At 45.3% G+C, this 20,000-nt stretch overlaps 4 non-coding genes across 4 annotated transcripts; all 4 read left to right on the plus strand.

The window, feature by feature from the left end:
- Window positions 1–49: 49 nt before the first annotated feature.
- Window positions 50–131, plus strand: TRNAL-AAG (transfer RNA leucine (anticodon AAG)). Its single transcript has one exon. It is a non-coding gene; the product is annotated as a tRNA-Leu (tRNA).
- A 385-nt stretch (window positions 132–516) lies between these two features.
- Window positions 517–598, plus strand: TRNAL-AAG (transfer RNA leucine (anticodon AAG)). Its single transcript has one exon. It is a non-coding gene; the product is annotated as a tRNA-Leu (tRNA).
- A 74-nt stretch (window positions 599–672) lies between these two features.
- TRNAL-AAG (transfer RNA leucine (anticodon AAG)) lies at window positions 673–754 on the plus strand. The gene has a single exon. It is a non-coding gene; the product is annotated as a tRNA-Leu (tRNA).
- Window positions 755–1,140: 386 nt separating this feature from the next.
- TRNAL-AAG (transfer RNA leucine (anticodon AAG)) lies at window positions 1,141–1,222 on the plus strand. The gene has a single exon. It is a non-coding gene; the product is annotated as a tRNA-Leu (tRNA).
- Window positions 1,223–20,000: the final 18,778 nt, after the last annotated feature.

Genomic DNA, 20,000 nt, shown 5'->3' on the forward strand with positions numbered 1-20,000 from the left:
CGTTTGTCCAGTTTATTGAACGTTGCGTTATAAAATAGTACAAACCATCGGTAGCGTGGCCGGGCGGTCTAAGGCGCTGGTTTAAGGCACCAGTCTCTTCGAGGGCGTGGGTTCGAATCCCACCGCTGCCAAGCCTTTATTGCTCTTCTATCTGGTGGTTTGTCTAGTTTATTGAACATTGCGTTAAAAAATAGTACAAACTTCGGTAGCGTGGCCGGGCGGTCTAAGGCGCTGGTTTAAGGCACAAGTCTCTTCGGGGGTGTGGGTTCGAATCCCACCGCTGCCATGCTTTTATTGCTCCTCTATCTGGTGGTTTGTCCAGTTTATTGAACATTGCGTTATAAAACAGTACAAACCATCGGTAGCATGGCCGGGCGGTCGAAGGCGCTGGTTTAAGGCACAAGTCTCTTCGGGGGTGTGGGTTCGAATCCCACCGCTGCCATGCTTTTATTGCTCCTCTATCTGGTGGTTTGTCCAGTTTATTGAACATTGCGTTATAAATCAGTGCAAACAATCGGTAGCGTGGCCGGGTGGTCTAAGGCGCTGGTTTAAGGCACAAGTCTCTTCGGGGGTGTGGGTTCGAATCCCACCGCTGCCAAGCTTTTATTGCTCCTCTCTCTGGTGGTTTGTCCAGTTTATTGAACATTGCGTTAAAAAATAGTACAAACCATCGGTAGCGTGGCCGGGTGGTCTAAGGCGCTGGTTTAAGGCACAAGTCTCTTCGGGGGTGTGGGTTCGAATCCCACCGCTGCCATGCTTTTATTGCTCCTCTATCTGGTCGTTTGTCCAGTTTATTGAACATTGCGTTATAAAACAGTACAAACCATCAGTAGCATGGCCGGGCGGTCGAAGGCGCTGGTTTAAGGCACAAGTCTCTTCGGGGGTGTGGGCTCGAATCCCACCGCTGCCAAGCTTTTATTGCTCCTCTCTCTGGTGGTTTGTCCAGTTTATTGAACATTGCGTTATAAATCAGTGCAAACAATCGGTAGCGTGGCCGAGCGGTATAAGTCGCTGGTTTAAGGCACTGGTCTCTTCGGGCGCGTGGGTTTTAATCCCACCGCTACCGAGCTTTTATTACTCCTCTATCTGGTTGTTTGTCCAGTTTATTAAACAATGCGCTATAAAATAGTACAAACCATCGGTAGCGTGGCCGAGTGGTCTAAGGCGCTGGTTTAAGGCACTAGTCTTTTTGGGGGCGTGGGTTCAAATGCCACCGCTGCCAAACCCTTATTGCTTCTCTATCTGGTCCTTTGTCCAGTTTATTGAACATTGCGTTATAAAATAGTGCAAACCATCGGTAGCGTGGCCGAGCGGTATAAGGCGCTGGTGTAAGGCACCTGTCTTCTCAGGGGCGTGGGCTTGAATCCCACCGCTGCCAATCCTTTATTGCTCTTCTATCTGGTAGTTCGTCCAGTTTATTGAACATTGCGTTATAAAATAGTGCAAACCATCGGTAGCGTGCCCGAGCGGTCTAAGGCGCAGGTGTAAGGCACCTGTCTCCTCAGGGGCGTGGGCTCGAATCCCACCGCTGCCAAGCTTTTATTGCTCCTCTATCTTGTCGTTTGTGTAGTTTATTGAACATTGCGTTATAAAATAGTGCAAACCATTGGTAGCGTGGCCGAGTGGTCTAAGGCACTGGTTTAAGTCACCAGTCTCTTCGGGGGTGTGGGCTCGAATCCCACCGCTGCGAAGCTTTTATTGCTCCTCTATCTGGTCGTTTGTCCAGTTTTTTGAACATTGCGTTATAAAATAGTACAAACCATCGGTAGCGTGACCGAGCGGTCTGAGGTGCTAGTATAAGGCTTCTGTCTCTACGGGGGTGTGGGATCGAATTCCACCTTTGCCATACTTTTTGCTCACCTGTAAACTTACCCTTCTTAAGCAAACAAGCGTGAGTGTCAAAACGTACGTCGGTATCACATAACTGCTGTTTTAGGCTCCACTTCTGCCTGAACCTTCTTCAGAGAAATACTTCAAGAAAGGAGCACAGAGAAAAGTAAATACAAAAAAGGCATTACGAATCTTCAACTTTTGTACACGCTTGCCTGAAGTGCTCGAATGGACAACTGCATGGGCCACTTTACACATTGTCTCGCAAAACACAGTCTTCAACATTCCTTTTAATTTCTACTCTATCTCAAGAGGGTCGAGCGCTCCTCTGCGTGTGCCTATTTTGTACTGTGCATTTGTGGTCAGCAGATCGATGAACTTGGCTGAGTGGTTTTTCATAATTTCTGCTTGCGCTTCGTCTTACGAGCCGGGTACGAGCCAGTCATGTCTTTGTTGTACTAAAGAACGTATCCAGGGCAGGCACTTTTCTTTGTCGCTTTCTCGTTTTGAGGTAGCAAAGAAGCAAAGGCCACCTTTCTATGATTCTTAATTCTGCAATCAATAAAGAATATCAAGAAGTCAAACCACTGATAATTGAAATATGGTGTCACTGTGGTAAAGGCGTCTGATATAGCGTGACTACCCAATTAGAAATGCGTAGAGACAATAGAACGAAGGTGCTACCCTATCAAGGTCAGCAAACACCAGTGAGCCAAGCAACAACATGTACAAATAGTTTGTCTGTTGATGCAGTGCGTTATAGTCAAGTGTCTATTTCCACATAGTGCACATTGTCTACAATTCTGCTCTCAAGAGCTCGGAATATGAGCATCAACTTTGGGCTGTCTCGAGAGCCTGTGAAGTGGCGGCCAAGCTAAGTCTAACAGTCCCCACGTTGGAGCGGCCCATGGTGTCGCCCTAAGAGGTGCCACTTCTGCGGATCTTCAAATAATTTTTTTTGTTCAGCACCGCAAATACGATAGCAACCATAGGAAACCCAAGCTCAAATGTGGCCGCAACGCTTGAGTGGCGGAGCTTTGCGTTTCTGGGCAACAAGGTTTTTCTTTTTTCTTTTCATCCAGCATGCTGTGGATAGACACTGCCAATAAAGACGGTTTGGCACCGTATGACAGTGGTTGCGGTAAGGACATGTGGGCGCATGCGCATTTAATTCAACCTGAATTAATGCTAGTCAGCTGTGGTTACGTTGTGACGCAGCATATATACAATCTGAGAGCTGTGCGCGTGCGCGGAAACTTGGGCGGCTGGGCTGTCGTAAAAGAGCACGCCATGGATGTTTCCAGTTACGATAAAGGCAGTGGCGCCGCTCGACGTTGCGTTGAAAGTCTTTAGGGCTACTCCTACGAGTAATTTTGCCATCGTCATAGGTGTCATATTCAGAATAATGCAAGCATGATATATACCTATGGCATCCGCATGTGGACTGCTGTAGGATAGGTTTGCTGCAGCATGGAAAGGGGGATTCATATAAGTGCGCTTGAGGTGTGGAGAAGAGAAAGGGGATGCTGTCGCGCTGTTGAACGTGTTAAATATTTTATTGTCCGCAACAAGACATGCAGGACGTCGGCTTGGCTAAATCCAAGACGACTGGGCGAAAACGTCTTCCTCGCAATATCCGATTGGTGCAAAGCCTCAACGAAGTGATTAGGCTGGTCACTTCTTGAGCGCTCTACCTTCTGGTCTAATTGTGGAGATGGAACTCCTAATTTCAGCATTGTTTACAAAGCAACTTTAGGAAGGGTTTCAAAGGCTGGAAGCATTTTAGTTTATGTACATGCAGCTTCACTTCATATAGTTATTATTCAATAAAAGCATGGCCATCTTACATCGCATTACTTAAAAAAAACGTTCTGTTCAGGAATGGAAATTTGCGCGACAAAGAACAGTAAAACAATACGCATGATACAATATGTTGCTTCAAAGTGGTACGCACATAGCCGCTGTAAGTTCAACTTAGAATCACCGTGATACACCTGACAAGGAACAAACCAATATGTACAAAGACTGCGCTTCGGTTTGTTAACACTGAATTATTGCTTCTGCTCGCTTGCTATTGCGCTAAGATCCAGAGTGAACAGCCTTATCACGTCCATTAGCAGATGTAATAATGTCGCTCTTATAGATGACTGCTGTGGATGACAACTGGGCTATATGCATCAGAAGATTCGTGACTCATTGAAACATGAATTTATAAGCCCAGCACCACAGAAAGTGTTGTAGCAGTGCGCCGAGCTGAAAAAAATTGTTGATAAGGCAAATTTTTCTTGTTCGAAGAAATGTTTTTAATTCTCCGGCCCACATGCCCGTGTTACAGTCCTAAGAGAAAAAAAAATGAACCACGGGAAATCTGTTGTGTACTTGCAACTTGCTCGAAGTTGGTTTGAGTATCACTGCAATAGGTTGATTTAAATTTCGGTTTGAGAGGAATCGACCTTTACATATACAATCACCTTTTGCCTGGTGCTTCAAGCGCTGTCGTATATATAGCCAATCCAGTACACGCAACCGTTTATTTCGGGACAGCTGGCATTCACGTTAACATGCTTCCAAGGCTCACTGAGGATTATCAAGCAAACTTGCATGCGTCATACGTGAAATACAGCGTATTCATGTATTTTACAGCAATCAATGTTTTCAGTAGTATTGCTTGGTGGGACCATGTTAGCACTCCTCACGTCGTTTCTGACGCAGTTCGCAGAAGCTCGATGAGAACGGGAAGTGGAGCGAGTCTACATTTCCTGAGCATGTGATTTTGGTTCATTGTACAAAAAATGAAAATAAAGCAGATTTTGAGGGGAACATAGAATAATAACAAATGAAACTTACGATGACGATCGTAAGGGTTTTGTCTGGCACGCTCACGCTGTTAGCAATAGGCCTTAAAGGAAGCGGTATTTTGATGTAATTTCAATATTAAATTGTCTTCCATAATGTATTGTGAATTTGCCTCAATAAACTTTATGATTGGAACATCACACGGGGCCTTGTGAATGTGAAACCCCAAGCAGGAGTGTTGGAATGCAGAAAACGTTTCAAATAAAGTATCACATTTAATTTCACTTGGCGCTTTGCTTTTTCAACATGAATGACAAACCGCCTAGTTCTTACAAGCATTCAAGCTGCGCAATGTAAGAAAAGTTGGAGTGAAAGCAAGATCATCCTCACTTACGCGTCTGCAATATAGGACTGAAGCGTGAGAACTTACGGAGACTCTAAATGTAAGCTCATGCTTGTATTTATGTGTGCGCGTCTATACCAACCTCCTGAGTTTATACGCTTGTACGTACACACGCTGAAGCTAAAAGCTTGGTTGTGGAAACAAGGAGGATTGGTTGAGATCCTCTCTGGCTTGGCTACTCTAGTGGTATGTATGTTGTATTGCAAAGAGCAGTGCCATAGTACAACATGTCAAATATTTTTGCATTCTTATAGCAAGCACAGTGAGCACTCAGCCAGCACTACTCATTTGTAGTACTAAAATGTTCGGAAACAATGTAGATTTTAGACAAACTAAAGTGTCCTTTCAAAATTTTTATCGCTTATCAACATGTGAGATCGACCCCCACATCTGTAGCTCACGTAGGTTGTGACATGAGTGTTTTATCTGTGAACTTCTTGAAAAAGCAAAAGAAAGGAAAAACGATTTTACCATAACAAGCTTGCAATTTTGACCCTGGTACTCTACCAGGGTCAAAATCACTACCAGGGGCAAAACCACATTTCCCTTTACTGTCAACTCACGTATTTTTGCACTATGGGCATCTCACACTGCCACGCCTTTTTGAAAGTCTAGTTTATAGTATTCATAAGGGTGAACGAAATAACCATAGTACTTGGCCAACCGGCCAGCCATGGCAGTAACTTGCGTTGTGGACACAAGTACCTAGATGGAAAACTAGTATGGTATAACATGATTGCATGGGTGTGAGGCAGGGGGACACAATCTCCCCAATGCTGTTTACTGCGTGCTTACAGGAGGTTTTCAGAAGCCTAGAATGGGAACAATCAGGAATAAGAGTTAAGAGAGAGTACATTAATAACCTGCGCTTCGCCGATGACTTTGCATTGCTGAGTAACTCAGGGGATGAATTGTAACTCATGGTTACGGAGTTAGACAAGGAGAGCAGAAAGGTGGGTCTTAAAATTAATCTGCAAAAAACGAAAGTAATGTACAACTACCTCTGAAGAGAGCAGCGCTTCGAGATACATGTAATAGTGCCCTTCAAGTTGTAAAAGACTATGTCTACTTAGGGCAAGTAATAACCGTAAAGCCGAACCACGAGATTGAAGTAACTAGAAGATTAAGAATAGGACAAAGCACATTTGGCAAGCACTCTCAAATTATGACAAGTAGATTGCCACTATCCCTCAAGAGGAAAATATATAACAGCTGTATCCAGCAGAAACCTGGAGACTTACAAAGAGTGTTCAGCTTAAATTGAGGATGATGCCGCGAGCAATTGAAATAAAAGTGGTAGATGTAACCTTAAGAGACAAGAAGAGAGCAAAGTGGATTAGGGAACAAACAGGTTCTAAGGATGTCATAGTTGAAATCAAGAAGAAGAAATGGACATGGGCCGGGCATGTAGCGCGTAGACAGGATAACCACTGGTCATTAAGGGTAACTAGTTGGATTCCCATAGAAGGCAAGTGGGTTAGGGGGAGGCAGAAAGTTAGGTGGGCAGATGAGATTGAAAAGTTTGCGGGTATAAATTGGCAGCAGCAAGCGCAGGACCGGGTTAACTGGCGGAACACTGGAGAGGCCTTTGTCCTGCAGTGGACGTTGTCAGGCTGATGATGATGATGATGATGATGATGGTTGCACGGAAAACACAAGCAACATACCCTAACACGAAAATCATAACATGCGTGTCATGTAACCGCATGACAACATTCCACGCTCATGATGCGCTCGTGGCCATTTCGCTAGCGTCGTATATACCAAATTAGTCATTACGGTACGTGAATCGATGACGAAGGTATTTGAGTGGTGCAAGCATGATAATCATCAGGTGCTTGTCATGTAGCAACATGACTACATGCCGCGCTAATGATGCGCTGGCGGTCGTTTTGCTAGCTTCACTTATACCAAATTTGGTATTACGGGACGTGAACGGACGACATAGGTAAATGACAGATCCAAACATGATAATGACGACATGCATGTCATGTAACAACGTGACTACATGCCACACTCGTGATGCGCTCGCGGCAGTTTTGCTAGCTTTACATATGCCGAATTTGGTATTACGCGATGGTAATGGATGACGAAGGTATGTGACTAGTGCAAACATGATACTCATGAGATGCGTGTCGTGTGAGAACATGACTACATGCCACAGTCAAGGCGCCAATACATTTCGACGAGACGCGGTGCGCGTGCTCGCCGGCATTCATTTCGTCGCGTCACGCTAACGTTGACACGCCAAGCGCCGGTTTCGCCATATACTCGGAGGCGTGCGCCGCGCTGCGTTGCTTTGACGCATGCGCGTTTCAGCACGTCCAGCGTCTGTCCGTCACGAAAACAGGCAGACGCAGTGTTGTCTCGGTAATGCATCGGTGCGAAAGGCAGCATGTCGCAATTCGCGCCGGTTGCCGTCGGGCCGCGCCGACGGACGCTGGTCGCGCCGGTCGCACCTGGCGCCAGACTACAGAGTGCTCACGTTTCGCTAACGTAGCGTCGTTGTGCCCAGTGTGAGCACGCGTCAACGCTACATTGAAGTATACTGGGCCCTTCATGATGCACTCACGGCCATTTTGGTAGCTCAACATGTAACAAATTTGGTGTTACCTGACGTCAATGGATGTTAAAATACATGACTGGTACAAATATGACAATCCTGACACGCATGCCACATAATAACATGACAGCATACCATGCTCATGGCGTGCTCGCGGCTGTTTCGCTAGCTCCACATATGCTAAAAGTGGTATCACGTGACGTGAATAGATGACGACGGTAAACGACACATCCAAACATGATAATCGTAACACGGAAGTCATGTACGGCATCATTTACCTCCACCTCGTAACGTTGTGCTGATTTTAAAGCGGCATATCAACCTTTCTCGTTCGTGCTTCGCATATCATCGATTCCCAAAGTATGTGGGATCTGCCAATTTTTTTCTAAACACTTTACATGTATACTGGTGTAGCATGACTTCTCATCGTGTGTCTATAGGTGAGAACGGCTTTATGCTCTCCCATAGTAAAGTAACATGTACTCTAAGTCGATAACGACTTTTAAATGTGAAGCATTTTTTAGCGAACTTCGGCGACTTTGAGCATATCTATCTATCGATCTAGCTGCTTACGTTTGGGTGCTCTCGTGGTCAGCTTCTCAACTTGGCGTGAACAAAAATTAGCATGGGAGGGTAAGATGGTTTGACGAACATCACGCGCTTGTCAAGACATTAAACATTTTACGATCCCATTGCGTACGTCGTGAAACACTTCCCGCCAGACAGTGGCACATACCCTTGCGCGGGTATGTGCCACTGGTATGCGGGTATGTTCCACAGGTAATTGACACCTAATATCTACCTAGGAATACGAGAACACACATGGACAATTTTAAGGCTCGAGTGTTAAAAAAATACCCGACTTTGGTAGCGTCGACCCGACGAATGTAAAGAATAAATGCCAGGGTCTCAGCTGGAATCAAACCTAGCATTTTCCGTGGAAATGAAACATTTTACCACAGAGCTACGCGAGGTCTTGGTTGGAACTATTCAAATAGACGCTCTTTGTGAAACCTCAATAGTGCACGGTTGCAGTGCTGCCCACCCAGTTTTATAAACATTACACATGTACTCCTTTATTAGAGCCGTCCCGTCGGGTTAACGTCCATTGTGGTTAGTTGTCATGCGCTGAAGTTGATTTATGTAGAAGTCTCCAGGCCCAGCATCCTCGCTAGCATCAGCGCTTCATATCAGCTTCTGGTGTGTCTACTACGCATGTTCCAGTTGGCATCAATGCGCAAGTGCAAACAACTGGTTATATAAATACCTGCAACTCTTCGGCATATGTCTGTGCGTGCAACAATTGTACATATATTTAGCGTCATTTCATGACGTGTCGCTCAATAAAAAAATGCAACACGTTCAACTGCGTAACCTCTATTCCCAAGTACCTGAGACATGCTCAATGTTTCTAAACACACCACGCTGTGAATTCGTTCACGGCTTAATTTTTGTCAGCAAGGCCTCATCAAGTTTGAGGCCCACGGGATGGCTTTATGCTCTTTCGTAGTAGAGTACCTAGTACTCTAAATTGTAACCCACTTTTTCTAATCAACTCGCTTGCAGACGCTGCCTGCGTTGGGGCTGCGAGGCGAGAGACCTTTTGGAGTTATTTTTATAACTACCTATAACTATGTTTCTTCCATTATATGTCGAATGTTGCTGACTTTGGAAAAAAGAAACAATCTCTCAAGGGAGCAAGAATGGTTACATTGTATGTCCGTGCCAGTTCTAATTTCGGAAGAGAAACTGGTTCCTAGCGAGAAAAAGCCTAGACATCAAGATTTCCGATGTGATCAATTAAGTAACTATTTGCAAACATCGCGAACATTTCTTCCAATCGTTTTGGATCGCACGTAACTACAAAACATAAGCGTGATGTTTTATCGGTTACGGCACTCAAATGTATTTATATCCACACTATCAAATATTGTTCATGCAAATTTGCAGCTAACGTTCGTGTTGACTAGAACATTGTTACGGAAAAAAAAGGCTTATTCGCAGGAGCGTAGCCAGGGGTGGCACACCGGGCTCATGTATCCCCTCTTCACCCCTCGAAATCTCTTTTTCACCATTGCACACAGAGCTTTAAATGACCATTTAAAGGCGCATCATGATCACCATCATCAGCCTGACTACGCAAACTGCAGGGCAAATGCCTTCCCCATGATCCGCCAATCAACCGTGTATTGTGCTTTCTATTGCCATGTTATACCTGCGAACTCTATAATTTCACAGGCCCACATAACTTTCTGTCTCCCCTTCGTGCGTTTACCTTCTCTGGGAATCCAGTCGTTACATATTATGACCAGTGGTTGTCCTGCCTACGTGCTACGTGCCCGGCCCATGTCTATTACTTCTTCGTTTCAACTATATTATCATTGACCCCGGTTTGTTCCCTGACACACTATGCTCTATTTTTGTTTTTCAGGATACCACCTATCATTTGTCTTTCCGTCGTTTACTGTGTCACCCTGAATTAAACCTCAACCCCCTTCGCAATAGGGACGCTTCTCCCTAAATCAAGGGAGTGCCCTTCCCCTCCCCCCCCAAAAATTGCTGTCTACGCCCCGGCTAGTAATACACGAGCTTGAAAGGAGGTCGAGCAGCCGAGTGTCTTTACCATTAGACCACCGCGGCAGGGCCCATTAGAATATATTCTGCGGCCGTACATCGATCACAGAAAGCGTGGATACAGCGTTGTAGCCTATTTCACTGCGTCAGATGATCGGAGGATACTCAAGTGGTGGAGCTAAAAGGAACGGAACAGTTAATGCAATGCCATGCACATGACGTTTGGGTGTCGTGGTGACGTGAGGAGCTGATGTGAGGACGACGTTCAATTAGAAAGACGTAAAACATTACAGCAACAAACACTGATAACATCTACGGGAACATTTGTGCATGTTACATCTGCGCAATTCACAGCAACCAGTTCACAGCATTATATATTCCAAAAATTACGAATCTCTCCCATATTGAAATGAACGCGTTGCCGCCGAGGAGGATGTAAAAAATTTCATTAATCCTCCTTAATTGCCTCTGAACGCTCTGCCATATGGTATATAGTGCACTCTAAATACTTCAAACGTTTTAAATATAAACTTTTGTCTTCGGCTAGCTATACAACTCGCTCATTTCATTTACTTGAGCTCTTAAGCTCTGCGGTGAAGGACTCGTACAGTTCATAAGGGAAGTTATGGTGTCCTCGCACCCTTAAATGTGCTCGGAGGCTGGCTTTCGAACAGACGCACGAGTTTAAGACTGGTCGCGTCACTGGAACAAATTAAGATTAATGCAGCCTTCGAGCAGTGGTAAGTGGACGTGTGGACATGAAGGGCGAATAAACATGTGTAAAAGTTCCCTGAAATACCGCGAATTCACGGAGCATCAGGGAAACGTCTCCCCGGAGGATGAGCTTCACCTCAGATGTCGCCGAATCAAGCCTGTAGCCAGGAAATAAGAAACTTATTTTGGGGGAGGTGAGCTTTAGGTACCTTTTTCTGCCCCATCCTTCAAGCGGAAAAACTTTATATGGCGTGAGGATTCCTGCAAAAGCGCGTTCGTACGTACTTCAATCTAAATACTTTGCTTTCTCTCTATTGTGTCTTCACTAACCGTCACTTCACCTGCTTCATTGCGTTCCGTGGTAACACATTAGGAGTGTTTCAAGAAATGTGTCCAATATTGCCTAAACATTAGGGAGCCTACATGAACGGCCGTTTTTAGGGTGGAGACATCTTAATAAGTGCCTTCAAGAAACTCAGCCAAAACCAGCGGGCAACGGGGCACGCTGTTACCAGCTTCCACCAAATTCAGCATAGTTTTCTGTGCGCCGCCATTTTGGAGCAAGCCGCCCTTGTTACAACACACAACACCTGGGCTTTTGACAGCGGCGGTTCTCAGGGTCGTGTAAGCGACCCAGTTCTCAAAGTGAGCGCACGAAGAAATTCGCAGCCCACACACAAACACTTGCGACATAATACTGAGGTTACTCTGACACAAACGCAAGCGTGGCAACAGCTCAGACTAGCGAGCGCGTCTCCGTACGAACGCGTCCCGTTTGTGGGCTTCCTACTCGCAATGCGTGGACGCAGCAACGACAACTTCGGTTATCTACTCATTCGCGGACACCGCGAAACACATATACGTGTGCCGCAGGAAAAAACAGTGAACGAAATACGCAGTACTTACAGATCAAATACGAGACGCACTGGTGGGCTCCCAGCCGTCTCGCTTCACTTGAGCCAGCCATAGTTGTCGTCAGCCAGGGCTCGCTGGGAAGCGGAACATTCGCACCCCCTTTCTGTTGTGGTTAGTGCAGAGCGGTACGCAGTATCCAGGCATTCTAAGGCTTCACCGGCAGCGTTTAACACGCTACCGCAACGTTCGACGCCGTGTTATTGAGAACTAAACACAACCGGGCGTAGACGCAGTGCGGGCACCAAGATGGGGTTACAGCGCGGCGTTTCTGTCTGGCAACATTGTGTTTTAGCGTGCGGCGGCATGTAGTGGGTCAAAGGCTGACATCACCCTTAACACGGCCGTTCATGTAGGCTCCCTATAAAACATTACAAAAAGGCGCCATCTGCGGGTTCCCTACGGCGTTCCGCCTGCTGTGGAAGAAGGCATATCCCTAAGCACACTACGTATATTTCCAAAGTAATTAAAGAAATTTAAACAATTAACCCTTTAAGTAGCACAAATAGCTGATCGGATCCAGTAGGTGAATTCAAGTTCTTCCTACGAATAATAATCCACAGCCACTCTAAATTATTTGAAAAGCGGCCACTGGTAATCACCACCGAGCGATGAAATCTGGCCAACTGGCCAATTTAACCGGTGACTAAACAGTGCATCTACCACTCAATTCGAAAACACCCTCTATGACGACATTGCTTGCCTCACCGTTATCAAACGTCAAGCAAAACACTTTATATCGTGGCCACTTATGGTGCATTCAGACGACGGACTGAATCCGGATTTCTCGTGGATGCGGACGGGTAATCCGCGGATGATCCGCCTGCAGGCGCATCCACACGACGAACGGTGTCCTAGGAGAAAACAGCCGGATTACCCTCGACAGCAGGTTCGGCGCTCACCTGGGCGCGCTGAAAGCAGACCGGTTTGAGAGTATTCAACATGGATGCCCGCAAGAAGCGACGCTTGACTGCGATGTCTGTCGCGTTGTGACAAATGAACGAGGAGTGTTATTCTTCCAAGAGAAAAGGAAGTTGCTGGCAGAATGTTCTTTCAACTACATTGTTACCCACTTGTAGAACTTCTGAACGTGTCTCCCATCCTTTTTTTTTTAAAAAGCGGCACGTCGCCGGTTGCAGAAGTTAGAATATTTCACGCTCACACGTCTAAGAATCTCGCGCGTCAAACGACGGCGGCGACATTTCCCGAACCGCTAAAAGTGATTTCTGCGTATTTAATCACCTGAGAACAAAGCCCCCGGAAGCTAACTAAACCATGCTCAAGCGTAGATGATGCCGACCAGTCATGCAGCTATCCGCGAGCCATGGAGGACATGCCGCGAGCAGACGAAAAGTGTACTGGTTGCCAGAAACCCCGAGCTATTCCGCTGAAGTACCGGCTTTCTCCCGCCAGAATCTTGATGCGAGAAACAGGTTGGGATCATCCGTCCGCGAGCCGCGCGGACGAGTCGCGGACGAGTGGAATCGCTGATGTGAGGTCACGTGACGCGCCGTCCGTCCCGCCACATCCGGATTTGGTCCGTCGTCTGAATGCACCATTATCGACGCTCGCTTATCCTCCTACCCCGATGAGAGGGAAACAGTGTTGTTGAGGGCGTTTTCAAAGGTAATGGTTAATACGCTGTTCGGCGCGTCAGTTTTGGTTTCGCTTCTGAATTAGCTAGATCAAAACTTGTCGGTGATTACCAGTGGCTGCTTTTCGAAAATTTTATTGTGGCTGTGGGCGATTTGTAGTAAAGACAAGAATTAACCCTTTTGACTCGACCGGCTATTTTCACTGGTTAAAAGTAAATTGCTGCCCCGTCACGGTGATCTAGTGGCTAAGGTACTTGGCTGCTGACCCGCAGGTCGCGGGCTCGAATCCCGGCTGTGGCAGCTGCATTTCTGATGGAAGCGGAAATGTTGTAGGCCTGTGTGCTCAGATTTCGGTGCACGTTAAAGAACCCCACGTGGTTGAAATTTCCAGAGCCCTCCATTACGGCGTCTCTCATAATCATATGGTGGTTTTATGACGTTAAACCCCACATATCGATCAAACCAATCAAAAGTAAATTGCTTTATTTCGCTAAAGACTACCGAAATGATGCTTGAACACACCTGAACATGCCTTCTGCATAAGTGAAGGGAACGCCGTAGGTAGCGTGTTGATGCCTATTTTCTGTAATTTTCTTTAATATTGGACGCACTTCTTGAAACACCCTTCTGGCTCCTTTGTAATATGTTAAAAACTAGGCCATCCGCGTTTTTACGTTTCCGCCACTTCGATGCAATGCATGCACTCCTTTACGATAGCATGCAATCATAACCATTCATAAACTTTATTTATTTTAGTCTGGCAGCTCGTACTTGCAATAACTTTCCCTCAAACATTCCTTCAATATATTTTTTAAAGAAAGAGCACTCACTAAAGAAAATTATACTCGGTTTGCTTTACATATTACCTTCTTGCTACTAAAACTTTGATTTGTGGTAGATTCACTTCTGAGTTCACAGCATTGTCATTCAGCTGGAACACTATTTTATTTTTATTATTTTATTTGTGAAATACTGCAGGCCAAAAAGGCCCAAGCAGGAGGGGCACAAACACAAACACAATATCAGTACATGAGTGACACAGCTTCACTAAAATACATCTGTGTAAGAGGAGAGCGAGTAGAAGATAAACATCAAAACAAAGAAAGCACGCGATCAGTACATGAGTAACACAGCTTGACTAAAATACATCTGTGTAGGAGAAGAGCGAGTAGAAGAGAAACATAAAAAAAAAATCAAGCGATATTGGGAGGGGGGGGGGTCAAGATTCACAGAATTAAACATTGGGTTCATCAAGATCGAAGGTTTGGAGGAAATCAGAAGGCAAGTTATTCCATTCTGTTACAGTTCTCGGAAAAAGGAAAACTTAAATAAATCTGTCCGCGCAAAATACGGAGTTAAAGATCGGACATGAGAATGACGAGTTTGCCTGGTCGAAACTTGGGTTACATAATGTGATGGGTCTAGCCCAAGTTTATTGTTAATTAGTGAGTCCAAGAATTTTAGACGGAGAAGCTGGCGCCGCGATTGTAGCGTCTGGAATTCGTTATCTCGCATTAGTTCCGTAACTGATGTACCACGACCATACTTTGAGTAAATAAAACGCACTGCTCGTCTTTGAATCTTTCCGAGGGAATATATGTTAGACTTAGTATGCGGATCCCATACAATACAAGCGTATTCAAGCTTTGGACGTATTAAAGTGTTATAAGCTAATAGTTTCACTTGCGGCGGGGCGTCTCTGAGTTTGTGCCTTAAAAGACACAGTTTACGGAAAGCCGATGACGAAACATCGGCAATGTGTGCATTCCAGGACAACTTATTCGTTATCGTTATACCTAGGTATTTGTATTGACTGACTTCTTTTAAGGGTTGGCTTTTGGAGGAATAGGAAAACTGAAGGGGATTTTTCTTGTTAGTAATTCGAAGGCAAACAGATTTATCGAAATTGAGCACCATGCCCCATTTGTTACACCACGAAAGAATATTGTTAAGGGCAGTGTCGAGAGCAACCTGGTCATCTGGCGATTGTACATCTGTGAAAATAATGCAGTCGTCTGCAAAAAGTCTTATTTTAACCGGATCAGTAATAGCATTAACAATATCATTGCAATAAATTATAAACAGCAGCGGACCTAGAACACTACCCTGCGGTACGCCGGAATCTACTGGGAGATGAGGTGATGTCTGTCCACAGACGTCGACATACTGTTTCCGGCCATTCAGGTAAGCAGACACCCAGGATACTAGGTAGTTTGGAAGCCCTATAGTCTGCAATTTCTCGATGAGCTTGTTATGGGGAACACGGTCGAATGCTTTACTGAAATCTAAAAACAGTACATCGACCTGACCAGCTTTGTCTAAAATAGAAGCAATGTGATGAATAACTGAGACCAACTGGGTGACTGTGGAAAACCGTTTTCTAAATCCATGCTGAAAGGGAGATAAAATGTGGCTATCATCTAAGAAGCTGTTTATACGAGTGGCAATTATATGTTCTAGCATTTTGCAACATGCGGAAGTCATAGAAATGGGACGGTAGTTTGGTATGCACTCTGGGTCCCCCTTTTTCCCAAAGGGCAGAACACGTGCCAATTTCCAATCGATGGGTAAAGTTGCTGAACTTATTGAGGCTCGGAAGATCACAACAATGTACTTGGCCAATATTTCGGCATATCGCCGGAGAAATGCATTGGGTATGTTGTCTGGTCCAGGGGTTGATTTAACTTTTAATCCGTGACATTGAATTGCGTGACATTAGACTGTCTTGTAGATTACGGAGTTTTAAACCGCCATGATTTCCGTATTTGCGTTACTTGCAACTAATATGGTGTAATTCAAGATCCATCGGTTCTGTTTAACTGTCAGTAATGCTTGTTCAGTCTTATATCACCATTTAGTTAACTCGTTCTCATGTCTCTGAAACTTTAGCAAGTTTTACCGCTTTGTGTCACATCATTTCATGGCTTTTTTGTTTCACTAATAATAATGAACGTATCAGAATAATGAGTATAATTATTACTCTGTAGGTGAACCGAGCAATGCAAGGAAGCCAGAATGGTGTTGCAGTCAGAAAGCCAGTCAGATGACGCGCATGGTTTTCATCACGGCCGTCTGTAGGTGAGTTCAACTGTTTTTTTCTACGTTTCTACGTTGGACACACAGCGTTCAGACTGTATTCAGCGTAATCAGAACTTTATAACACTCACCCCACTCCCTCTCCCTGCACACTGTGTCTGGGTACAAATAACATGTGAGAGTCCAAGTTGAACTATTAAAAGCATGGAAAATGAACTTGATTAGCCCTTCAGTGGTTTCTCGCACAGTGGTGCTGCATTTGGCATGGCGTGCAGGATCACACATTTGTGGAATTAAGTCTGAAAGGGGTAGGCTGTTACGCAGTGGAGCAATAAAAAAAAACGCTGACAAGGAAACAGCCATTGCCCCGATGATAAAAAGTTGCCATACATTTATAAAAATAAGAAAAAAATCTTTTACTCCTTTTGGTGAGTCTTGACTTTTATATGTCTTTCTTCAAAGATACCCGCTAACTATAAATCGTGAACACTATACTGTCTTTTCAGTGTCCCAGGAGAGTGATTGCCCAAAGGTGTTTCAACGTGTACCTAAAAGGGTACCTTCACCACTTTTCAAAGGTGAGTTTACTCTTCTATATAAATGTCCCGTATACTGAGGTGGCCCTGAACAAGTGTGAAACTGAGCAGATGCTTATAAGACATCTTATTTTCACATTGAAGTCAATTTTATTCGTTTGGCACCTACCAACATGAACATTTGCTTCACGTCAGGCTATGGCATTAATTCCGGCGACTTCATGCAGCAATTGGTCAAGTCGTGAAGACGTGAGGGACCAAAACTTCCAAAACGGATGACGTTTGTGTGTCACCAACAGAAGCACGACGTGGTATCTTTCGTCATAATATCTTGCACGTGAAGAGAATCTCATACCATGTTGTGACGTCAGGGAACGGTAAGAATCGAAACTAGCTTTTTAAAACATATTGCTTTTAATGGGTTCACTCACGTAGAGAAGTTTTTTTTTCAGGGCTTTTGGAAGCTTGGCCCTTCAAGCGTGTGATGCAAGAAAACAACAACTGATAATATTCGTGTGAGTGCCCCTTTAAAGATTGCGACAAGTCAGGACTCACCAGAAAAAGCAACAATCGAGTCTGATCTGCAACCTGTCCTTCGTATTGTTAGTCGCTCCAAGTTCAGTGTTACTCAAAAGGCTGCTGTGCAGCCTTGAATTTTACGCGGCGCTCATTACGTCGCAGATGCCTGCAAACGATAACAGTTTTGTGAACGTGTTCTCCTTCGCTACAAAGCTGTGGGACTCACTTGCACAGCGCCAGGACTTCATTTCTCACGGCTTCTATAGAGGGCGGTACAAACGCAGCATCTGAAGTCGCCTGTCGTATGACAGGTATGGCGAGCGGCTCTGTACGGCGAGTCGTGCACAGCTGTTCACTCCGCTTCGTGTCGATAGCGTGGCCGAGCGGTCTAAGGCGCTGGTTTAAGGCACCAGTCTCTTCGGGGGCGTGGGTTCGAATCCCAATGCTGCCAAATCTTTTATTGCTTCTCTACCTGATCGTTTGACCAGTTCATTGAACATTGCATTGTAATATATTACGAAGCATCGGTAGCGTGGCCGAGCGGTCTAAGGTGCTGGTTTAAGGCACCAGTCTCTTCGGGGGCGTGGGCTCAAATCCCAACGATGCCGAAACTTTTATTGCTTCTCTACCTGATCGTTTGTCCAGTTCATTGAACATTGCATTATAATATATTACGAAGCATCGGTAGCGTGGCCGAGTGGTCTAAGGTGCTGGTTTAAGGCACCAGTCTCTTCGGGGGCGTGGGCTCAAATCCCAACGATGCCGAAACTTTTATTGCTTCTCTACCTGAGCGTTTGTCCAGTTCATTGAACATTGCATTATAATATATTACGAAGCATCGGTAGCGTGGCCGAGCGGTCTAAGGCGCTGGTTTAAGGCACCAGTCTCTTCGGCGGCGTGGGTTCAAATCCCAATGCTGCCAAATCTTTTATTGCTTCTCTACCTGATCGTTTGACCAGTTCATTGAACATTGCATTATAATATATTACGAAGCATCGGTAGCGTGGCCGAGTGGTCTAAGGTGCTGGTTTAAGGCACCAGTCTCTTCGGGGGCGTGGGCTCAAATCCCAACGATGCCGAAACTTTTATTGCTTCTCTACCTGATCGTTTGTCCAGTTCATTGAACATTGCATTATAATATATTACAAAGCATCGGTAGCGTGGCCGAGCGGTATAAGGCGCTGGTTTAGGGCACCAGTCTCTTCGGGGGCGTGGTTTCAAATCCCAATGCTGCGAAAACTTTTATTGCTTCTCTACCTGATCGTTTGACCAGTTCATTGAACATTGCATTATAATATATTACGAAGCATCGGTAGCGTGGCCGAGTGGTCTAAGGTGCTGGTTTAAGGCACCAGTCTCTTCGGGGGCGTGGGCTCAAATCCCAACGATGCCGAAACTTTTATTGCTTCTCTACCTGATCGTTTGTCCAGTTCATTGAACATTGCATTATAATATATTACGAAGCATAGGTAGCGTGGCCGAGCGGTATAAGGCGCTGGTTTAAGGCACCAGTCTCTTCGGGGCCGTGGGTTCTAATCCCACCACTGCCAAAACTTTTATTTCTTCTCTACAAGGTCGTTCATTCATTGTATTGAATATTGAATTATAAAATAGTGCCAGCCACGGGTAGCGTGGCCGAGCGGTCTAAGGTGCTGGTTTAAGGCACCAGTATCTTCGGGGGCGTGGGCTCAAATCTCAACGCTGCCATAACCTTTATTGCTTCTCTACAAGGTCGTTCATCCAATGTATTGAATATTGCATTACAAAAGAGTGCACCCCATCGGTAGCATGTCCGAAAAGTCTAAGCGCTGGTTTAAGGCACCAGTCTCTCCGGGGGTGTGGGTTCAAATCCCAACGCTGCCAAAACTTTTATTGCTTCTCTACCTGATCGTTTGTCCAGTTCATTGAACATTGCATTATAATATATTACGAAGCATCGGTAGCGTGGCCGAGCGGTCTAAGGCGCTGGTTTAAGGCACCAGTCTCTTCGGGGGCGTGGGTTCTAATCCCACCACTGCCAAAACTTTTATTTCTTCTCTACAAGGTCGTTCATTCATTGTATTGAATATTGCATTACAAAAGAGTGCACCCCATCGGTAGCATGTCCGAAAAGTCTAAGCGCTGGTTTAAGGCACCAGTCTCTCCGGGGGCGTGGGTTCAAATCCCAACGCTGCCAAAACTTTTATTGCTTCTCTACCTGATCGTTTGTCCAGTTCATTGAACATTGCAATATAATATATTACCAACCATCGGTAGCGTGCCGAGTGGTCTAAGGCGCTGGTTTAAGGCACCAGTCTCTTCAGGCGCGTGGGTTCGAATCCCACCACTGCCAAAACTTCTATTTCTTCTCTACCTGATCGTTTGTCCAGTTCATTTAACATTGCATAATAATATATTACCAACCATCGGTAGCGTGGCCAAGCGTACAATAAAGAAAAAAAAGGTAGCTTGGCCAAGCGGTCTAAGGCGCTGATTTGAGGCACCAGTCTCTTCAGGGGAGTGGCTTCGAATCCCACCGATGC

Source organism: Rhipicephalus microplus, chromosome 3, assembly GCF_043290135.1.
Source record: "Rhipicephalus microplus isolate Deutch F79 chromosome 3, USDA_Rmic, whole genome shotgun sequence".
Classification (NCBI taxonomy): domain Eukaryota; kingdom Metazoa; phylum Arthropoda; class Arachnida; order Ixodida; family Ixodidae; genus Rhipicephalus; species Rhipicephalus microplus.